Genomic DNA, 20,820 nt, shown 5'->3' with positions numbered 1-20,820 from the left:
GCAACAACGGCAACTCGTAGGATTCTTTGCTTTTACAAAAAATTGTCTTCCGCGTTGTTCCCCTCATGAGTGACGTAAGCTTCAGCAGAAAGTAGTTAAAAGAGCCTACATTGTCCAAACAGACAGATCGTTCTGCAGCAGCGGGACTTCGTGTTCTCATCGCAGTAGCCCTTCTATCATCCGGCTCAAAAGCAAACGCTTTCGTGACGAGGTCTATAGTTGTTTTTAGCTCGGAAAATAACACTTGAAGAACCTTATCTGGAGAAAGGTACTTTAAAGACTTCAAATATACACACGGGGTCACGATGTTGGACTATATGTTATTAGGGACCAGTTCAAGTCAGCTTTCAAGTCAAAACTTACGTAAGAGCAAAACAAGCTTTAGAATAGGCCGCCACAAAAGATCCTTCGATGAAAAATAGCACGATCCTTATTGCAAAGGGCACGGAATTTTACGTATATATATATATATATATATATATATATATATATATATATATACATATATACATACGAAATATCGAAGTCATTGGTAAATGTACCTTGGCTATGACAAGTTAAATAAATTTATTTAGCGTTTACACGTTATTTAAACAAAAAGCGAGATCCAATGTTTGCATACTTCTATGGTAAGCATACAATGAGTATTACAGTCAAGATTGTAAGCCTAACTATGAAGTCTCAATTCTTCACAATAATTCTACGGGCTATAAATTGAGTTGATTTCTAATCATTCCTTTATTACAGTCGTCCCGAAGACTCTTCCTACACTCGTATATTTGCTCACAGTATTTTAGCACATGTCACAACAAACAAAATATATATATATATATATATGTCGTTGTTGGAAGCCTCGTTCGATGAATATACGCTGTAAACAATAAAGTTTCGCATGTTACCATACTCAAAATATATAGCTCGGAAGTACCTGCAGCAATTTATAATAGTTTACAAGGTGCAAGTTTATTAGTAATTATGACGAAAACTTGAGCATATGAAAAGATCGTTATGGCACTTCATTTTCTGTTCAATCGAAGCGCGTGGTCTATACACATTTCTGGGTCAGCTATTTCGAACTAATCGCTACCCTGTTTTTTAGACTATATTGTACAACTCTTAGACCTCGGACGCCGAAATAAGCGTTCAATCTTGGGTCCTGAACTGACAAGCGCGGCAATTTACCTGGCTTCATATTCTTTTTAAAAGGAAAATTACATGTTCTATATAAACAGGGATCTGAACTGGCAAAGGTATGTTTCTTCTTCATTCTAAGAAACGCTTGACAAAATTTTGATATGTTTGAATAAATATTGAATGTTATACTATATAAGTAATGGCCTGGATTAGCTTTGTCGTTGGCTGGCAAGGGTAACCACTTCACAGTTACTCGCTCTGTGCCTATATAGCCGTAGACTTATATTTATTTCACCTATAATATTGGATTTATGACAGGATATATATTCTGCATTACGCTTACATGGCAACAATTCCTGTTTACAGTACATTTTGACATTTTCGACGCATAGAAGCTTGATTTGCATAGCCGCCGATTAATTTGAACTTCACACATGCAGCAGGCGTTTACTATACGCCAAGCTTCATCAAGCCATGCAGCCCATAAAAACATAGGCGAAAGACGTCAGCTTTGTTGCGTACAAAAATCAAAAAATGAAACGACTGGCGAAATGGTTGGCGACCGAGCGTTCCTGAAAGGGCGATCCAGGTGATCCCTGAGGGCTGAAAAAATGAATGAATTAAAAAAAAAAGAGAGTGAGAGCGACTCATTACCCCGTGTCCCTTTGCACTGTACTATCCGGTTGCTAATGCAAGGGAGCGTCGTCAGCAGCAGAACTGATTGGGGGATTCCAGCTTGGCGAGCACTAGTTGGACTAACGAACACGACCAATATAACCTCAACACATCCATAACCACTAAATGGCGGCGCAGTGAACCGAATGAAATGGACCAGAAGAACGTTGCGACAGAACCGAAAAGAATTGCATAATGTTGATAATGTCACAGCCGCGGAACCCAACACCAACGGCATGAGCGTAATGCAGATGCGTAAACACCGCTTCGTATGAGAGTCCCATCGTTTTAACCGATGACGACGACGACGACAAGCGATATAGCGAGCGCGAAAGAGGGAAGTTGCAGAGCTGCAAAGGAGACAAACGTACAGCACAGTCTAGGCGGGAACGGCATTAATAGTGCATTCGTGAGCACAACTGGGTAAACCAAACCGGCGCGGATTACGCCCAGCCGTCCTTTCACACTCGCACACACAGACACCAATCTTCACGTCACGACATGTGGTGGATGCAGAGGCACGCAACGCGGCGGATAGAAAGGCATAGGCGGTGGTGGAAGGGAGTAGTAGGAAAAGAAGGAGAAAAAGGGATGCTTGGAAAAAACTTTTCCTCAAAGATGGGAGGCAGCCAACATAGACGAGAGCAGCAGAGCAACTAGAAGCGGTTGAGTGGTACGACTGAGCGCGAACGAAATCGATCAGCGCCAGAGTAGCCAGCTAACAGTAGCACGAGCTAGATTTTTCCGATGTTCGTTTCTGCATTGAACTATGCCTTTCGTTCCGTTTGACCTGGTCGCTTCCAGCCCCGAAGTCTGAAAACACATCAAACGAATTACGTAGGAGCCACTACGCATTACACTTGGCAGAGAATGTGCTTAATTGAATGTATATTGTAAGCAATGGAGCGTAACAAAGGCTAATAAATTATAAAGAAGAGAGTAATAGGATGAGGGCAAGGGGTAAGTAAAGTAAGGAAAATAAAGATGGAACCTATTTTCCCTATTTTACTTACCTTTTGTAAAGTCGGCGTCAAATAATATCCTGGCAGACTGAGTCAACGGTTTTAACCAGAAAGCTACTTCAAAAATATATAAAGTCTTTGAGAGTTTATATATATGTATATATACTTAAGCTTTTTGGTCTTAGCTAGCTATGATCTATCGCGTAGTCTCTACATGACGCTATCTGATGAATAATGCTCGTTAAACGAACTAATGATAATACTATAAAGATACCCTCAACCATCGTCTACCGTCTAAGAGTTGTTGTAGTAGATTGTCCAGTCGATGCCTGGGAGCTTTGCGCACGCACGTGTATGAATATTTACTCAGATCCTCATTGCGAAAGCGAGTACACCGTAGAATAGTTGGGTCGAGAAGCCAAAAGCCTTCTAACTCAAAATCTCAGATTTCAAAAGTTGATCAGCTCATTATCTGCCAACATTACTCAGCTTCCGGAAATTTCATTCGGGCCTGTTATGACCAGTTTGACTTCTACTTTTCTGGCTAGCGAATATCATAGATAATACCGTTGAGATCCCTTTATGAACCCAATCATACAGAAAACTGCAATACTCAATGCGTGGCTGCACTGCGAAGATACGGCATGGGAAACTCTGAATGAAAGTGTATTTTTCTTGGAAAATTGCCCATTTTATCTTTGCGATAATGAAAGGACAACCATCGAAATGGAAATCTCAGCGGTGATAGCTGTGTCTCTTGACTTTATCTCTGGTTTTAATTTAAAACCGGTCCACTTTATCACGCAACTAAACCGCAATAAGTAGCAGGATCTGGGAGGATCAATTCTTGTGGACCACGGCTAGCTTACAAACTTTACCATGTAAACACCATGGACATATATATGTAAATATCTTCAACGTGTCATAATGTTTCCTATACTACTTTGTAATACGAACGCGGCGAAACACACGTATCTTTAATACCTATTGTATAAGTGCAATATCTTTACTAACGGTTAATCAAGCCATCGGTCACACAGGGGTAACAAATACAGAAGCTTTTGAGCGGTACAGTAAGCAAAAAAAAAAGTACCTAAATTTACTAAAAGCAGTGTAGGCTGACCATACTAAAAGATCGTTGAATTCGAGTCGAATATGATTGCTGTCGATATCTATATTCTGGTGACATTTTTACTATGTGTACAGGTTACAAAAAGCGTCGTTGGAGCAGGCTACATACATACCCTTTACTACGGCGTGACACTTTATGATTCTTATGATCAGATAAGAACGCTATAAATGAAATAGAATATATAATTATTTTCAATCGACGAGGCGTTCTGTAGCCTTACAGAACTTGTTTTACCATAACTCTCAATTTTGCTTGGATGTAAGACCCTACAGCTATACAGTCACTTAGTTCTATAACTGAAGGCGAAACTAAGAAAAAAGTTACCATTTGTAAATTGTGCTGTTGAACATAATTGAAGTAAATGACTGTTTCAGTCAGAGAAGCTTTACAAATGTAGAATTTGAGTACATTCGAATTGAGTTGAAATTTATGTTCGAAAGTTCACAGAAATTAGAACTTGAGAGGCAGCATATGTAGCGCAAAAAAATAAATTTTGTCAAAATTTTTAATACGTGGATACGCTGATAGACTAAAGTAATTGAGTGTTAAATAATAAAAATGGATTACTTTCTTGAAAAATTTTTCTCCGTTCCGAAGGTAAACTGTGGGCTTCCTGATGAATGATAAGTCTCTTCAGTCAGTTACCGATTAATAGCTTCCATGTAATGGCAATTATGTCCATGCGGTAGCACATCATTATAGGATAAACGATTTTTACCAAGGAGTGGAGTCCTCTCGCTGAGGCGCGTTGTTTTCTTGACGTCCTCTGTAACTTTATATTTTGAAAGCTTCTGCATGCAGAACTCCAAGATAATACATATGTGCCAATTCAGACGGTGCCCTTATAGATGTGCCTTGACAAGACTCAAACTATTTAAACAAGACAACATGGTAATTAGGGAAGCACAGTTAATACTTTACAAATGATAGACACGAATCGATGTTTTGAATTGAACAGTTTGTGCACCAAAGCATGAAGCTGGCTGTTTACCTCATAAGTGTTTACTACCAGGTTGTACCACGTATTGGAGATAGGATTATTAGATTTCTATACTTAAATAGATATTCTACATTACAATTAATTAGGTATTGTCTTGCCAAGACAGATACAATATGTGCATGTAAATTAAGGAGCTTAGAAGTTGATGTCGTTGAACATGTTTTGAGGAACAAAAAGAACTTATGCCATAAAGACATATGTTAGTCTCTTTATAGGTATCGAAATGTGTACATGAAGTCGAACAAGAAAAAATACCGAAAGATGGGACGACCATATCAACTAACTATGATTGGGTTGTGAGTGTGTACCGTTGGTGCTATTTCATCATAAAAAGGAAAATGTGGGTGAACATGCATAGCAGATGAAATTATGCATTTTGACTTAAAGTATTTGTAAAGTAAGTAAAGAAACCTGAGAGTTACTCCGCGGATTTCCGACTCGGTTGGCGAGATGGATAACTTCTTGAATTAGCTGACGTAGTTGCGTCGTGGTGGGTAATGCATTTGTCTGCGAAGATTAAAAACAGGTCGTACTGTAAGGCCGAATCCGAATAGAGGAGCAATAGCCATGGGAGGCCTAAGGGCCGCTTAGGACGTTTTTTTATATTTAGCAGAGTGATATCATACTGAAACTTGGACAGATATAAAAACAGAGATCCAAGCTGTGAGCTCTGGTGACTGTCGTTCTTCTCCGCCCGACCTGCCGTTTACGATTTAATTCGTCAGGTTTCTGGCGGTGAGATTATAATAACTGGCAACAAATAAACTTTATTACGACGGAAATCGGATTTTCGAACAACTTGTCTAACTAAGTTTGCTATTGCAATAAACATGTAATAATAACAAGAAGACCAATAATTATCACGAGACAAATCGACTTGAACATAGAACGCACGCGTATATGAACTTTAATAAGTGAATGGGCACAAACAGGCAATTACATCATTCTGTATTATGCAGCGTACCTTTATCAGAGATCAGGTTTGTCAGCCAAGATGGTACTAGAGGGTCTTCGCGCATGAAGTAGGATCATCTGGACTCATCTATGATCTGCAGACATTGTTTGCCGGCACCACCAGGGACTACAATAATTTTAGATCTAGTACTAGTATCAGTATACCGAAAACACACAAAGGCCAGTCGTTAACACTCTCTGTGAAAAGGTATGCACTAGAACCTTGTTCCATTCCTACGTAATATAATAGAAGTTTCTTTAAAGCAATGGCATAGAGTGTGCTCTATTGGTAGTTCAGTGATAAATTATTCCGGGTTCGAATTTAGAATCAATGCTCCGTAAATTAAACAGAGTCATGATACTAAACAACTACTCATTACGCCATTTTTATATTCTAAATATTTTGTTTTTTTTATCTAGAATAGGTTAAAGGGATGCTGCTGTGGACGTCCTACCGTTTTCTGGAACGGAAAGTTATACACAGCGCCGATTGAATATTGTAATCGATTGGTCACTTTGGGCGACAAATCACAGCTTTCTTTATTCATATATTGTACACGTATATTGGATCTGGCGTTAGATATTCTATGATTGTCTGTCAGGAAAGAGGAACCCTTCAGGGGTAGTTAAGGCGTAAAAAGGGCCGTAGGTACGATATCGAAAACCATTACGCTAAAGCAAATAACCAACTGATTGATAGGTAGATAAACAGATTTATAGAATTCGAGGCTCCGTAAGCCGCCAATACGATATAGGGTGGCTTAGTCCATTGTAGTATCCTTTACAAAACGCAGTAACATAAGTCAGATTATATGAGAAGGATGTACTTCTACACATATTTATCAGGATATAGTGCATGCCTTTTTAACTTCTGAGCGGATTATCTATCGACCTGTAAGTGAATTAGGTCTAAAATTGATGCAGTCGAGAGAAAAATTTGTATAGAACATACTTAAGCAGACAATGACTATAAAAATAATAACATCATAACATTGTTTCATGCTATATCTTATCTTTATTATAGGTAGCCTATACCTATCCTACTGTGAAAATTCGATTTCAATAATTACTAATTAAGCGACAAGAGTAAGAATGACATGAGTTTTTAATTAAGAATAGAATTAGCGGTATTCATATGCAGTCTTAACAAATTTGGCTTGTTCAAGATGTACTATATCTTGTATACATGATCATGACTTTTTATCTCTCTATATATATATATATATATATATATATATATATATAGGCTTCGTGTATAATGATTGACATACTAATTTGATGCAAGAGCAACTCTGACCCGCCCAACAGCCTTAGTTCATCATAGGCTTGATATGCAGCCTATTATGTCTTAGAACGTAGTAGATTAGAAGGGGCACACTTGATTTCGGGAACCATATGATGCCATAATATTGTTGAACGGCCACTTAATATAGCTGTCCGTCTTCATGTATGCTGATATTTGCGGAAGTGCCTCGAACCGGGTGATAAAATCTGTTAGATTCGTCACATTTTTGAATACTGATGAATTCCAGACATACATTTGAAAAAGAAGTTCGTAAGCAAGAAAGTCAACGTAAGTTAACTTTTCATTTAGGAACCATTTCCTTTCGCCGAGAAATGCCGAAATCTCTTGAAGCATATGTGCAAAGCGATCGATAAATCCGCCATTGAGAACTCCAAGGCAGTCCGCCTTTGAGCATGTACCCTCCTGAAGTCGCTCGAAACTTGGACTGTAACACAATTTCATGAAGGCTGTGCGTAAGTCAGCAATCTGTTGTTCAACGAGCTCACAGTGAGCTAGCTCAATCTCGGTTGTGCCAATTAGATTGAACTTACGTCCCAAGTATCTCATAATAGCATGACTCTGACTTAGTTTGACACTGCCATCGACTAGATACGGTAAGTTGGGAAACGCAAGATTTAACTTGTTATTTGCCTTCTCTAGGGCCCATTCTGATTTATCGAAATCAGAAGCGGCAATAGTAGTGTAACGCCGTTCTTCAAAATCAGCGCCAGCGTAAGCTAGCAACAAACGGATTGGCTGGGCCAGACCTCGAATGTCCCAATAGCCCAGCAGAATCTTAGATTTCGATGACGACATAATGCGAAATTTTATTTCGCGATATGGCTTCTAACTTGTTCTCCGAACGAATAACAGCTTGATCTAACACCAAAATTATTCCGCTCACAAAAATAGATTTTTCTTTGTTTTTTTTTAAATGTGACTGTATAAACAACAGATGCAAAACAACGATGATGATCGTCAGCAGAAGACACAGCGGCCGAACAAGCGCCAAAAAAGAGGGGCCTCCGCGCATGCGTCACGGAACAAATTTTACCGAACGTTACGATCTGATTACGAGCGAAGGAACGATGCGGAACATACGAAGTATCTATAAAGGTAGCGACAAATCTAAATCTAAAGAGTGATGTTACCAAATTTACCGGGATCGTCCGTATATTTAAAAATATATATTGTTCTCCGTCACCTTATCATTATTATGCCCTCCAGCATCGCCATTTCATATATTGCACTAAATATTTATACAATAATTGAATTTTTAAGAAAGTTAGCCAACCCGTTATTGCCACGTTTAGTCGCTGCATTCTACAAAATGACATGAAAAGTTACGTAAAATGCTTTTCCCCGATGCTTGAACCCCATATAGCCGGCCTTTAACGTAACGTAGTGAAACCGGGTTAATGCGGAGCGGGCATGTTGTGTATATTTAGATAAAGCTCACAGACGTGATTGGCTTGCCTTATATGTAGCATTAAACCGTAAATAAGTAAACGACCAATATCGATATATTGGGCTGTAGAAAGGGCACTGGCCGTTTTTCCAGCTAGATGGCGTGCAAGTCACATACCTTGAATAATGAGTCGTGTCATCGCTTCATTTACAAATAGAAATTCAGCAGTAGAACTGTTCGAGGACATTTGTTCAGACTTAGGATAAAATGACTTGAAAATGAATGGAATTTTATTATACTTTACAATTTTACTACGATCAAGGTGCATATGTTGCCCAGGCTCATACAAAATATGTTCTGTTTATGGTCAAGATACGTTATCGGAGAGATGGCTCAAAAATGGCTTCATCGTCAATGGAACGATCTGGAACAATCGTTATGAAAGATGCTCCCCGCAACGATCGAACAATTACTTAATTAATTAATTAATTAGAACAATTAATTAATGTATAGGAAATTATTGCAGAAGCTAAGTATAGGAACTAGATGAAACAGTTTCAAATCATCAGGAAAAAATGTTGCAACAAGAAGTTTGATGATGTTAATTAAAGTAATTTACTGTATCGTATCTGCGAAACTCTACAAAAATGCAACGAAATCCAGCCTTCGATTACAGCCGATGAAAAATAGATCACATACACATGTGTCGTAAAATCTGTGGCGAAGCTCATACTGACACTGGGGTTCGGTGGGAATTGAAAGGCATCGTGCATTATAGACTGCTGCCGTCTGGAAAAATGATTCATTCATGCCTCTATTGTCAAACCACTGGCAAGATTGCTACAAGCCACCTTCCACTATAAAAGTGCCAGACCACAGAAACAGTTAGCTAGTCAGCTTGGATCGAGAACTTTAACATTTGCTGTTAAACTATTCTCTGCTTCGATATCTGCAAACATCCCGTAGTGGTGTTCATTTTCAATAGAAGTATGCGAAATGATTTTTTGTCCGAAAACCTCAAAAGGTATCCAGTGATGAAATTCACGTAACACTATAAAATTGGCAGAAGGTCATTCATCAAAATAGCGCGTATTAGTTTACCGATATTGTTTGAAAATATAGAAGTATTTGCTTCAAATTTTATTTATAAACGGCTAATGGTTCTCTGGGAATCCGATAAGGGCAAGCTGTTTTTGTGGACGTCGCTTATTATTTGCCACTTGTATTGGTGTTCTCAATCCTGTCGCACATGCCCTTATACGAATGGTCCACTAAAGGGATGCTTCATATAAATAGGCACTTTGCCCTCATACAATTCAGTCTAGGTATCGCAGGCCTAAACTAATGTTTAGCTTTTAAATTTAACGATGCTAGCCTGCCGTGAAACTGTTATTCGCTATACATAGAATTCTCGTTGAGTTTTCAAATTATCCTAAAATGCTTTATGTTGATATAATGGCATAATTATAGTAAATGGCTTTGATGGCACTATCGCTTCACCCATTCGTCATACTTATATGCCTTTTTCCAAAGCAAGGTAGCGGATGTCAATTCAAAATGTACAGTAAAGCTTCTCTCATTATAGCCTAAAGCGCTATAAACCTAATGGTTTATTGCATAAACAGGACATTGTACATAACAGTGGCTCGTACGCCTCGAACAGTCCTTTAACGGAGACAGTCATATAGGGGGGAGGGGGGAGACGCGATTACGTGAGCCAAAATTTATTAAACACTACGAAAGGATAAGATAAGTGCTTTGCCAAGGATTCCTCTATCTTGTTGCAAAACGGGAAACCGATAAATGGTTAGTCATTCCTATCAAATTGCTCTTTGAGCAACTTTCTATATCCTTCATTTTTACATTGACAACGTTCAAGTGGTTCCTGTTGTCAGGCGTCATTAACAACGAGCGCGTCATTGTGTTTACAGCGGTGACGTACACAAAATGTAAATAACGGATGAGGCACACTCTGTAGGACTAATCTACGACCTAAATGGGCCTTATTCTCACTAGGGTGTCTGGAAAGATTTAGATTGTCGGCCCTCCAAGTAGTGGTATCCTTGCAAACCTGTCTTTGGCAAATACCAGCACGGACCAGCCTAGAATATGTTTCACGCCGTATATTTCTAATTTTCTGCGGTTCTAACCTTTAAAGTACTGTAGCGCTCTATAACAGATTTTCTGGATATAAAATAATCACATAGACGTACTATAAACTAAAGGGAACTTAAAAAGATGCGGGTGGCCAGACGCAGCGAGATCGAGTCAACGCCAAGTCTAGGATAACAGAATTGTGCTTTTAGTTATATCCAATTGAGCCTGCCTATCATAGTCACGCACTAGACATCTGCTGCGTACACGCCCGTAAGACCTACCATGGTTCTGCCTGCGGAACAAGAGCTACTAATGAAACGGATATAAATACAAATTGACTTAGATGACATCAGTCGCTATGACATGTATCCAAGCTGGCATTAATCAGTGAGTGAAACATTCGAGGCAGACCATCTTGATTACTATTTACTATTCAGTCGCTTTTTCCCACAAAGATGACAGTCCTATAACATGTTTCGCAAGCGTGTGGAGCGTTCGAGATTGCATGGATGAGGTTAGGTTCGATTGGCAATGAATTTTGACGATAGAGTGATGAGTAGCTTTTACAAAGAGGAGAAAAGGATTTTAACAGTCAGCAAATAATGGATTGTGGATTCCTACAGTTCCCTTGCAGTGTATCAAGCGTTTGCTTGAGACACTTTCATACATAGAGTTTCATGTAAGTGCCAGATTAGAATAGCATTAATAATTCAGCATGCATGATTCCTTCATAAACTCAAATAGACGACAAACTGTCTGTTCTTGCTAGATTCAAACCAATGATAAGGTTCAGCCATGCAATATAAAGAGCCGTACCAGCCGGATGCAGCTGTTATTATCTGTCCATGGATGATGAAGTTGATTTTGGCAGTAAGCCTATTATGTTACTGTTTATTGGAATTACTTTTGCTGATAGCATAGTAACAAGCAAACTAATCATGTAGTTCCTATGTAGCTATACTTTTTCTGGTCCATCTTGCTTTAGTGTGCTGTAACTGTGGTGGTATCCTCCGAAACTTGGGACATGCATGATTCCATGGCAGATCAAGCGTCTCCTTTATCTTAGAACCGCTAGGCAATAGCCTATGGTTTGTTAGCTCTCAATCAGTAATTTTTATGTACACACAAACGCATTATGAGTAAATGATCTGCGGACACGGTATAAAACACAAGTTCGAATAGACACCGTCTGGATCTGTTACAATATTAATATAAGACAAGCATTGTTTATGTTTTATATGTACTTATTATTGAATTATTTATGTTTGGGAGAAATAGATGAATAGAAGAAAAAAGCATGTGCCATGTTATCCGTATTGCGTAGAAAACTGTCCTCATTCTCACATATGTAAAACCTTCTTTTCCAGTTAAAATTTTTGGTCTGCCTAGTTGTTTTATTGTTTACTGTTTATGGATTAGCCCACCTTATATAACCTAGTACTGTTGTTGATCCCACTGAAGGATTAATTTAGCAATTTAAGAGAAAAGGCGAAAGCACGTATGTATTATAGAAAAGGAAAACAGGTTTTAAAGTTTGTTGTTTGCTTAAGAAGAATCGACTGTTATAGTTCTTGATCTAATTCAGCATATGAGTTCGGACATCAACACGACACGAAGTGTTTTTGCTTTCTGCTCTCTACATATGTATACTATTTATTTTTTTACATTTGAAAAGCCATTGGATCTGACAGATGTTTCATACTAATTCATAGCTGCGTTTTATTAAGTCATGCAGCTTCAATGCTCAAAGACTAACTTGTGGATTCCGGCTACTAGAAGATCTCGCTAAAGATGGACAACTTTTAACGTTTCGAACAAACAGGTTACGGATGCGTTTTGTGAGGTACAATTAGTTCGTTTGTGTTAGTAAGTAGTCTTTTTCGAACATATGTCCCCCCTTCATTTTGTGTTTTCGCGGTGCAACGGCACGGCCGCGAAGCCTATTTCACTTCTATGTATGGTAACCCTTCTGGCTGCTCTTTCTTTTACTGTAAGTTCCTCCAGCAAGTTCAGAAACTCTCCTAACCACTGGCAAAGCACCCCCACCTACCCCCGAGGTACTAGTCAATGTTTTATTCTCTGATCTTAGAAAAGCGTACAGCTGGCGGCAACCAAGTAAGTACGCGAACAGTGCAGCGAGAGCAACCCGAACGGATATCCCTGCGCATAGATATTTATGTTAGGTGGTACTGCGATAAAGGCAAGAGGATGAAGTTGAAGCAAGCAAAAGTAGATTGGTAGGAATTTAGAGAGGTGAATTTAACCTGGTCGGTCCGAATCCTTCGATATGCTTTTCGCTCTGGTTACCTTGCTGTTATAGAGGACTATTGCGCGCGAGACAGACGCACGCCTGCTTGTTCACTTGACTACGCTGTGCGTTGGCAAAGGCTGTTTCAGTCAAAGCACGTCGGATGATTGGAGTACCTCTCTGCGCTCTTTGGCTTTCCGACTGTACACAGTGTTAGCGTCGCATGCTTGTAGCTCTAACAAAGCGTCTGCGTTCTGCCACAAGGTGATAACCATTCATTAGAAGTAGCTTCCCTCTTCCAAACAACAGGCACGCACGCGCACACACTTAACCGACCGATCGACCGGCCAACTCATGCCCTCTTTTTCAGTCGCTTTCCGCCTCACTTCTTTTTTCAGTAGCGTTCTCCTCATCTGTGTTACCTTCGGCATGTCGCTAATCGGACGTCGGCATATACCTACGTAGATGACGGTCGTAGTCGTGGTCATATTCGGCTTCATGGGTATCCTGCTGCTCTTGCTCGCGCTCAGTGTTCGTCGTTGCCGCTGTTTATCTACCGGGAACACGAGGACCTGCAAGTCGGGGGAGCTGGCACAGCCTTCAAACTAAGCTTCAGGAGATACTAGAAAAAGCAACACCGTTCACTGCAGCGGCAAACACCGAAGAACAGAAAGATGCACACTGTATAGGGACGGAAAAGCGTTGTAAGATCTGGGCAAACCCGAGAAAGAAGACTGATTACAACAACGGTGACAAGAAAAATAATAACAACCCCAACAGAAAGATAGTGGGCGAGCAAGCAATCCTTTTTCGGGCCATGCCGTCAAGTGGGTCGCTATCTATACATGTTGTCTTAGGTGGGTCATAATCGTTTGCCTGTCGCTGCTTCATTTCAAGCTGTTCACAATTAGCTTCGTTTTGTAGGCGTGATCCCCATGCTTGTTCGGTGTACTTTATTGGTTAGTAATGGTATTCATTCCGATACGCGAAGGAACGTAAACAGTATGCAACGGCGATTTTGGTGATTTTTTCGCCTAGACTGAGCTGTAAGATAGCTGTTTTTAATGTAGCCATTTTGAAAATGCTTATAATAGCCACCAAGGCTTGATAAATTAGACGCCGACCAACATTCAGAAGTAACGTGAGCGGTCTCAGTTTTATATGGCCATTCGTAACGCCAAATATCTGGACAGTCATGCAAGGATTCTAACGAGTTTGATTTTGGAAAAATCTCATACTAAAAATGATTTAGGAAATAATTCTATCACTCTACTCAGACAAATCACAAAGTACACAAATATGTATGTTTTGAAAGTGTATGATGCTAATATTTGTTTTGTCTATGTTTGTCTATTTCGATATTTATTAAACAAATCCCTTGGTGCACTATACTTTAAATTCAAACGACGGTTTTGTGAAGCGGAAGCTGGGTGAGTCTTTCTTGCTTTGTAGGTTACCTCTGTTTGAATTCCTCCCAAATTAACTGGTAAGGTCTCTTAGTTCGACTCGTTGAGAAGGTAGGCATCATGCACAAAAGACTGTGTTCTTCAATGTGGGCCTATGCACCTGGATCTGCGCGAATTGAATTACAAAATAGAACGAAGAGTGCGCATTGTAAATGTCTCCCTGGGGCCCGTTTGCCCACCCACAAGCAATAGTTATCAGAGATCTTACTCTTTGTTTGTTCCAAACTATTTAGAAAAAGTCTTACAGTTATGCTAGCAAGGGGTTAGTCGTTCGATTGAGCGAGGCAGAACGGGCTGCTTGCTAAAACACGAACACCGACTTTCAAAATTAGTCCGTCCGTTTCTGGCTTTCCGATACAGGTCAGTTAACAAAAAGGTTAACCGTCGACATTACATTAAAGCAGAGGAAACATGCAGGTTTTGGCAAGCTTCTTCGATAATTGCCAGCTGCTGCTCACTTAACAAGTATGTAAATTTCTTGTATCTTGGATAAACATCGAAAGTTACATTTAAGCGCTGATATCGGAAAATTGAGGGCAATAACTGACGTACCGACTTCATGTCACGCAACGTTGCATCCATATCTAGACGTACATTGACGTATGCTAATTCCAGTTTCTCAGAGCTCTTCCTTGCGCTTGTACTCTGTCATCTAGAAATGGCTAGCGCGATGCCATTTTGTTACAAGCATGTTCAGCCTCCAAAATAGGGCAAAACTCGATCATCAAGGATTTATTTTTGGGTCACCAGTTTTGTTTATCCTAATAAGGTTACTATGTAAATTTCTAAACCAAATAATTTAGAATGATGGCAATCCCTGGCAGGCATTTTTTGAACAAGTTCGATTTGAACGACACTTATATTATTAATTACAACCTTCTGAGCAGTTAAACACCGCTGATAAAAATCCAGCAATAAACTTAGCTGTTAAGCAGGCTGTCAACGAAAAAAAAAAAAGACAATACAGACTTTTCGATCAAGCTGACTAAACATTTACAACAATATGACGTGGTAGAAAACATAACAATAGTTCGAACATCGTCAATTTAATAAAAGGAGCTCCGTAAGGATAGTGGCTTCTCTGTGTACGTAACGGGATGCATCATGTAGCATACCGGTAATAAAAAAAAAACAATAAGTAGGGGTTTTGGTAAACAGCAATCTGCTGGCAAACATTTCAACATGAAGTCCGTCTACTGTTTTGATTATTTCAGAATAGCAGCCAAAGAGTAGGCATATGTAGACATTGCGCCTTTTAAAACCGAATCTAGTTATCTATTTGATTCTGTAATTTAATCGGTGTCTTTGCAACTGAAAATTTTCGATGAAGTTATCACAGAATTTATCTTTACGGAAGTCAACTCGTAGTCAATAAGCTTTGTCCTGTCGTCAACGGATGAACGAAGTTGCCAATTTTAGTTTCCTTAACAAAAAAATGTTTATCCCGATCTTTTGATCGGTTTTGATTGATTTGGCCCGATTTGATGATTGGAGGAATTGCGAACGAGCGACAGGAAACGGTTGGGGTCGTTATGGGCTACTACGGTATACCCCTGACGTCTAATATAATGCCAATACAGACGAGGCCTCTATCACGGAAGCCTCGTCGTGGCGTATAGATCTAATTCTAGCCCATGAGCCACATTCAAGGATACGCTTACTAACACCATGTTCAGTCAGCCGCAGTAAAGCTTAGATCAAGCTCATTAGGAACGATGATCTTTCCATATATCGCGAATCGCTATTATATCCAGAGGGCGTACCAACATAAAAGCTATAAAGAAGTTAATCCTAAGATATTTGCGGTCCTGTCATGATTTAGATCTCGGGTAAAAGGACCTAATTTTGATTATATTATAATATTATACGGTGTAGTAGTATGGCTGCTTTGACTACGGGTACCTACAACAGCGCGCCGCGATGTAATGGGCCCGCAACTAGACGAACTTAACTACTGTATTTTATACAATATTTAACTGTCGAAGAAAATGAATTTTACCAAAAGCTGCTCATCATCCCTAACAAACAGTGATCATCAAAGTAAACTAAAACAGATAGAAGCGGACTTCACCTATCATTAGACGTCTGAGCTCCACTGCAATGTAGCGCGCGGTTTTTCGTAAAGATGATTCGATTACTATAATTTAGGTCTAACAAGAGACTAACCTAGGTCTAACAAGAGATTTTCAACATCGGTTCTTTAGGAAACGCCGCGTAGAACTGGCCTAGAGTTTCAGATTTGTCAAGAGTGCTGGGATCGATTCTGAAGCGTGGCAGTGAGCGAGTGTCCGGGTATTTAGACAAAGACTGTTTAGACTGATGTGTCCCCGGAGAGGCATTCAGAAGCACGGAAATTACGAGGACATTAACATCCCTTTCAAAGAGACCGAATTTATGGCGGGGTAGCAGTACCAAGTGATTATAGTTGTCGAGGCTGAAATTAGCAGACTAACACTGATATAGTGATAGTACGGACAAATGGCAATTTAAGCCCATCGCTTACAAACGTCTTACTGGTCACCTTTCTTAGCTTTTCATGTCAATTGTGGAGTGTGAAAGAGGCCTCAGTGTTGTCAGCTACTTTTGTGTGCTCGATATCTTAATAATTTTGATAAAATTTAATAATTTTATTTATATATTATATATTTACAAATTTAATAAGCAAATGTACTATTTCGTAGTCCATAAGCAATTAATGGGAACGTGTATACTAGCTTTTTATCGTTTTCTAAAAGTAACAATAATGATTACACCAATAATAAAATGAGATATAGAGTGATATAAAGTAGAGATTTAGGATAGTGCAGCAGTTTCTATTGAATGGCAAACACAAATTATACAGTTTTAAATATGCAAACAATGATATAGCGCTTAACGCTTATCTGGTCTGATTGTGACATATGCTAGTCATCGTGTCTCTGCTGTTCTATGGGCCAATAGCATCGCTATCAGTATTTGTATGATACTAGATAAAAACTTCACAATAAATCATGACAGCCAGAAATTTAGGAGATCATAGCGTCGTGGTCGTCACAGAAGGAAGCATGAAACACTTCTGTAATAACGGCTGTGTCCTGCTTTGCAGACGTTACAAATATTGGGAAAAGTATGTATGCAATATAAAGAGTGCAGCTTAAAAGGTTAACTCGAATGAATAGGGATGATCTTTTTGTGCAGGTACGCAAATTTGATTTGTCTGTAAGCTATCAGTCATTTTGATCTGGTATTGTATTAGGCATCCTGAAATTTCAGTGGATGGATAATTTCAGAATCCGAATCTTTTTCGTATTTTAAAATCATATTTCCTTAAGCGTAGTTGGCATAAGTGGGTTGTCTGTCTAATAATTTATAATATCTATATATAATATTATTAAATAACTAATAAAAAATATAATATATATTTATAATAAACAATAGGTTAAGAAGCACGTGGCCTGACTGAGGCGATTTCCAGTCCGCCGTTCTGTACACCGAACGGTATAATTCAGCTAGCATGGTGATCTCAGTCCCTCAACCAGAAACCTGACTACTAACGCAAGAAAAAGAAATCGAAGCATACATCTAGCGTTATTGTTGCCATCCCTAATTTTTTCACATGAATAGCCTCCATCGATAGTTTTTTTTCGAAAAAAAAAAAAAAAGATACTCAAGCGGGACTGATTAAACAAGCATAAAAACAGAATGTAAGCATTTTTAATAATAGAAAAATTTTATAGTCAATGTTCATATTTTGTTAAAATCTGCGAAAAAAATGCCACATACAAACATACATAATAATTACTTTATTTATTACGGGAGCCACACCGCTAATTACTTCAGTACTCTCCAGTGCTCATAAATGAGATCTAATCAAAAGCAAATAATTGTTTTTAAACTAGTCTGACTTAAGAGATTGCCTATTGAAATACAGAATTTCTACAAGTTGCATGCACTAGCCTGGTCTGACGACATAATAGACATATTGCTAAGTTGGAAAAAGTCACATTCATGTTTTGAGGATCTATGAACTGATTCGTTGCCGTTACGTAGTAACTGTCTGATTAATAATAATTAGTCATAAATAATTTATTCTTATTATTTATTTTTACAATAAGATAAATTAGTCATTATAGATCTATATATGTTTCAAAAGCATAGAAACTAGTTACCTCTCTGTCACATTACTCCCTTCATTCGATTAGCCCGTTTTTGCAACATATTATATTTCACAGCTCGGATTTTAATTTACGCTGTTTAGCGTCCCATACAGTATAATCTTTTTTCGTCCTAAACTTTGCCCTTGCTTCGGTTGCGGTAGCGTTCAATTTCTTTTTGGAGATAAAACAGCAAAACTTCTTGGTGGTTGTTCGAAAGCATGGGCTTAAATGTAAAGACAGCCAGCGTCGTTATATGTGCCGCCACAGGCCAAGCTGGATCAATAGAAGAAGGCCGAGTTTCTCCTTCTGCTTTAGTACGAAAACTTAAGTAGATAGTTGTTTGTACCACATCGTATCCCAGGTTAGATATGAATTGTAAAAGTTTTCTAGAACATGTGAAATGTCCATTATAGAAGACAATAAGTAGGCAGTATTGTTGCCGACACTATGGACAGCTGAAGACGGAATTCGAAAACGCCAAATCAGTATTTCAAACCCGTTACATCATACCCTGTGTTATTCGAGGATTCCGCTAGTTACATACGACACCTGTTCAGATTAGCAGACGAAATGGTTCGGGTCCGAGCAGGGAGTCAAAGTAAACAAATTTGAATGTGCCCTCCGATGAAAGACGCTTGCCAATATATGAGAATACGTTTTCAAATAAATGTATTTCTATTCTGCCAGCAACAAATGCGAAAACAAGACAGCGATAGGCGGCAGTAGAAAATAGCGCATAAGTCGAAATGGGGACAACAGGCTGATGCTGATGCATGTGTGGCGCGTTCGAGGACGAACGAAACACTTCGTTTGATTCGCGTACATTCTGCTGATTAGTGTCTCGCTGTGAGGTCCGATAAACACGCCGATCGAGCCCCTGAAGTACACATTTGTGTCCGCACCTACAAACGTATTGACGCCTTCGTTGCCGAGCTAAGCTGGGCTCCATCCATAATGCTCCAAGTTATAATAAAAACTAAATCTTGTGCTTCTTTGAAATGGCCCCACTCTTATCGCTGCCGTAAGGGCAGAACGAGCTGATCTTTCCTAATTTCGGTGACATGCTTCTCCGTTGCAGTATCTCATAATTAGCTACGTTCGAGCGAGCCGTTTGCCAGTTTGGTCGACATACGAAAAACAACTGATGACGTTGCACCACTGCAATCAAAGACAAATTAAATGTTTTGTCCATTATTGAATCTATTGAGAAGCGTCCTAATAAGTCTCATGGGAGTGGTATTTCATGCAACTGCGCGTAGTTTGATAATCTCAAAAACTTGGAGATAAGCTAATATAACAAGGAATCGTTACTAACGGGAAGTTTAAAACGTTCTTCCAACTAGTTATTTGTTTATTGTCATTAAAATCTTGTTGGTTACCAATAGTAAAATGTGCATGTATCCCGCGCACCTCACAATTCGAGATAGATAAGCTTTTCAGATGACGACAGAGCTGTCCAGGCAGAGCACTTCCCCCAACGGTGCTACGGAGCGTCGATTCATGATTTTATAACCCAGAACTGAAAGTCATAATAAAAATGGGCAGATATTTTTTCTAGCGAAGTACATGGTCGTGGGAGCCCATATGTGCGTAGAGAGGAGTTCAGTGTCTCGTCTGACATCAATTTCAAGCCAGTTAATTGCCATTAGTAACTAGTACTATTGAGCGAAATTATCATGTTTTTACCATTTTACCAATTTACCATGCTTACTTTTAACTTTAAAACTAATGTACTTAAAAACTTCTCATTATGGCTAGAGACGTAGCAGTATTTGCGTAAAGCTGGCAACTTGCCTTCTCATTTGTAGAAGGCGATCATTTATTATGTATCCAATAGAATCGACTGTGGTGTCTACAACACAACCACTGCTCAAGAGACTGACCGCGAACTTATAGCACGAATATATCAACGAAAAAAGAAACGGAAAAAGCTTGACGCATATTTACGAAAATATTTATTACTTTTTGAAGTTATTCTCGTGATTGCGTCTACCAAATAAGCGTTAGCTGATGCGGCCACCTGATTGAATGTTGCTATGTTTTCACCTGTTGTAACATAATATTTCAGGTTCATTAAGGGACAGAACGGTGCTCAACACCACAATCGCCGCCTCACAAAAATGAGCGGGTATTTTTTTAAGGATAGGCTTTATTTTCGCTGAAAATATTTTCACATTCGATATCTTTGAAGACATTTTTATAATTTTGTTTGCCTTTATCAAACTTGTGTTACAATTGGCAATTGTCTGTCATAAGTGCATCCGGTGTCAGGATTTCTAGCATTGATGTAATATCTGATAACTGTAACTAAAAGGCTACTTCT

The 20,820-nt window shown here is 39.0% G+C and overlaps 1 long non-coding RNA gene and 1 pseudogene across 4 annotated transcripts; both read right to left on the bottom strand.

Annotated features, from left to right (window-relative positions):
• Positions 1–714: 714 nt before the first annotated feature.
• LOC111261506 (uncharacterized) lies at positions 715–4,605 on the bottom strand. Of its 4 annotated transcripts, XR_015311536.1 has the most exons (3): positions 2,823–4,580; positions 1,789–2,622; positions 715–871 (listed from the first exon to the last, which is right to left on the bottom strand). It is a non-coding gene; the product is annotated as an uncharacterized LOC111261506 (long non-coding RNA). The 4 variants fall into 4 exon arrangements; XR_002681022.2 differs by having other exon boundaries at positions 1,324–4,605; XR_002681024.2 differs by having other exon boundaries at positions 1,478–4,605.
• A 2,244-nt stretch (positions 4,606–6,849) lies between these two features.
• On the bottom strand, positions 6,850–8,090 carry LOC111261502 (glutathione S-transferase Mu 4 pseudogene; annotated as a pseudogene).
• Between the last annotated feature and the right edge of the window lie 12,730 nt (positions 8,091–20,820).

The sequence above is a fragment of the Varroa jacobsoni genome, unplaced genomic scaffold (genome assembly GCF_002532875.2).
Source record: "Varroa jacobsoni isolate VJ856 unplaced genomic scaffold, vjacob_1.0 scaffold_563, whole genome shotgun sequence".
NCBI classification, from domain to species: domain Eukaryota; kingdom Metazoa; phylum Arthropoda; class Arachnida; order Mesostigmata; family Varroidae; genus Varroa; species Varroa jacobsoni.
The sequence above is the reverse complement of the archived record's forward strand: the minus strand, read 5'-3'. Positions and strand labels throughout refer to the sequence as shown.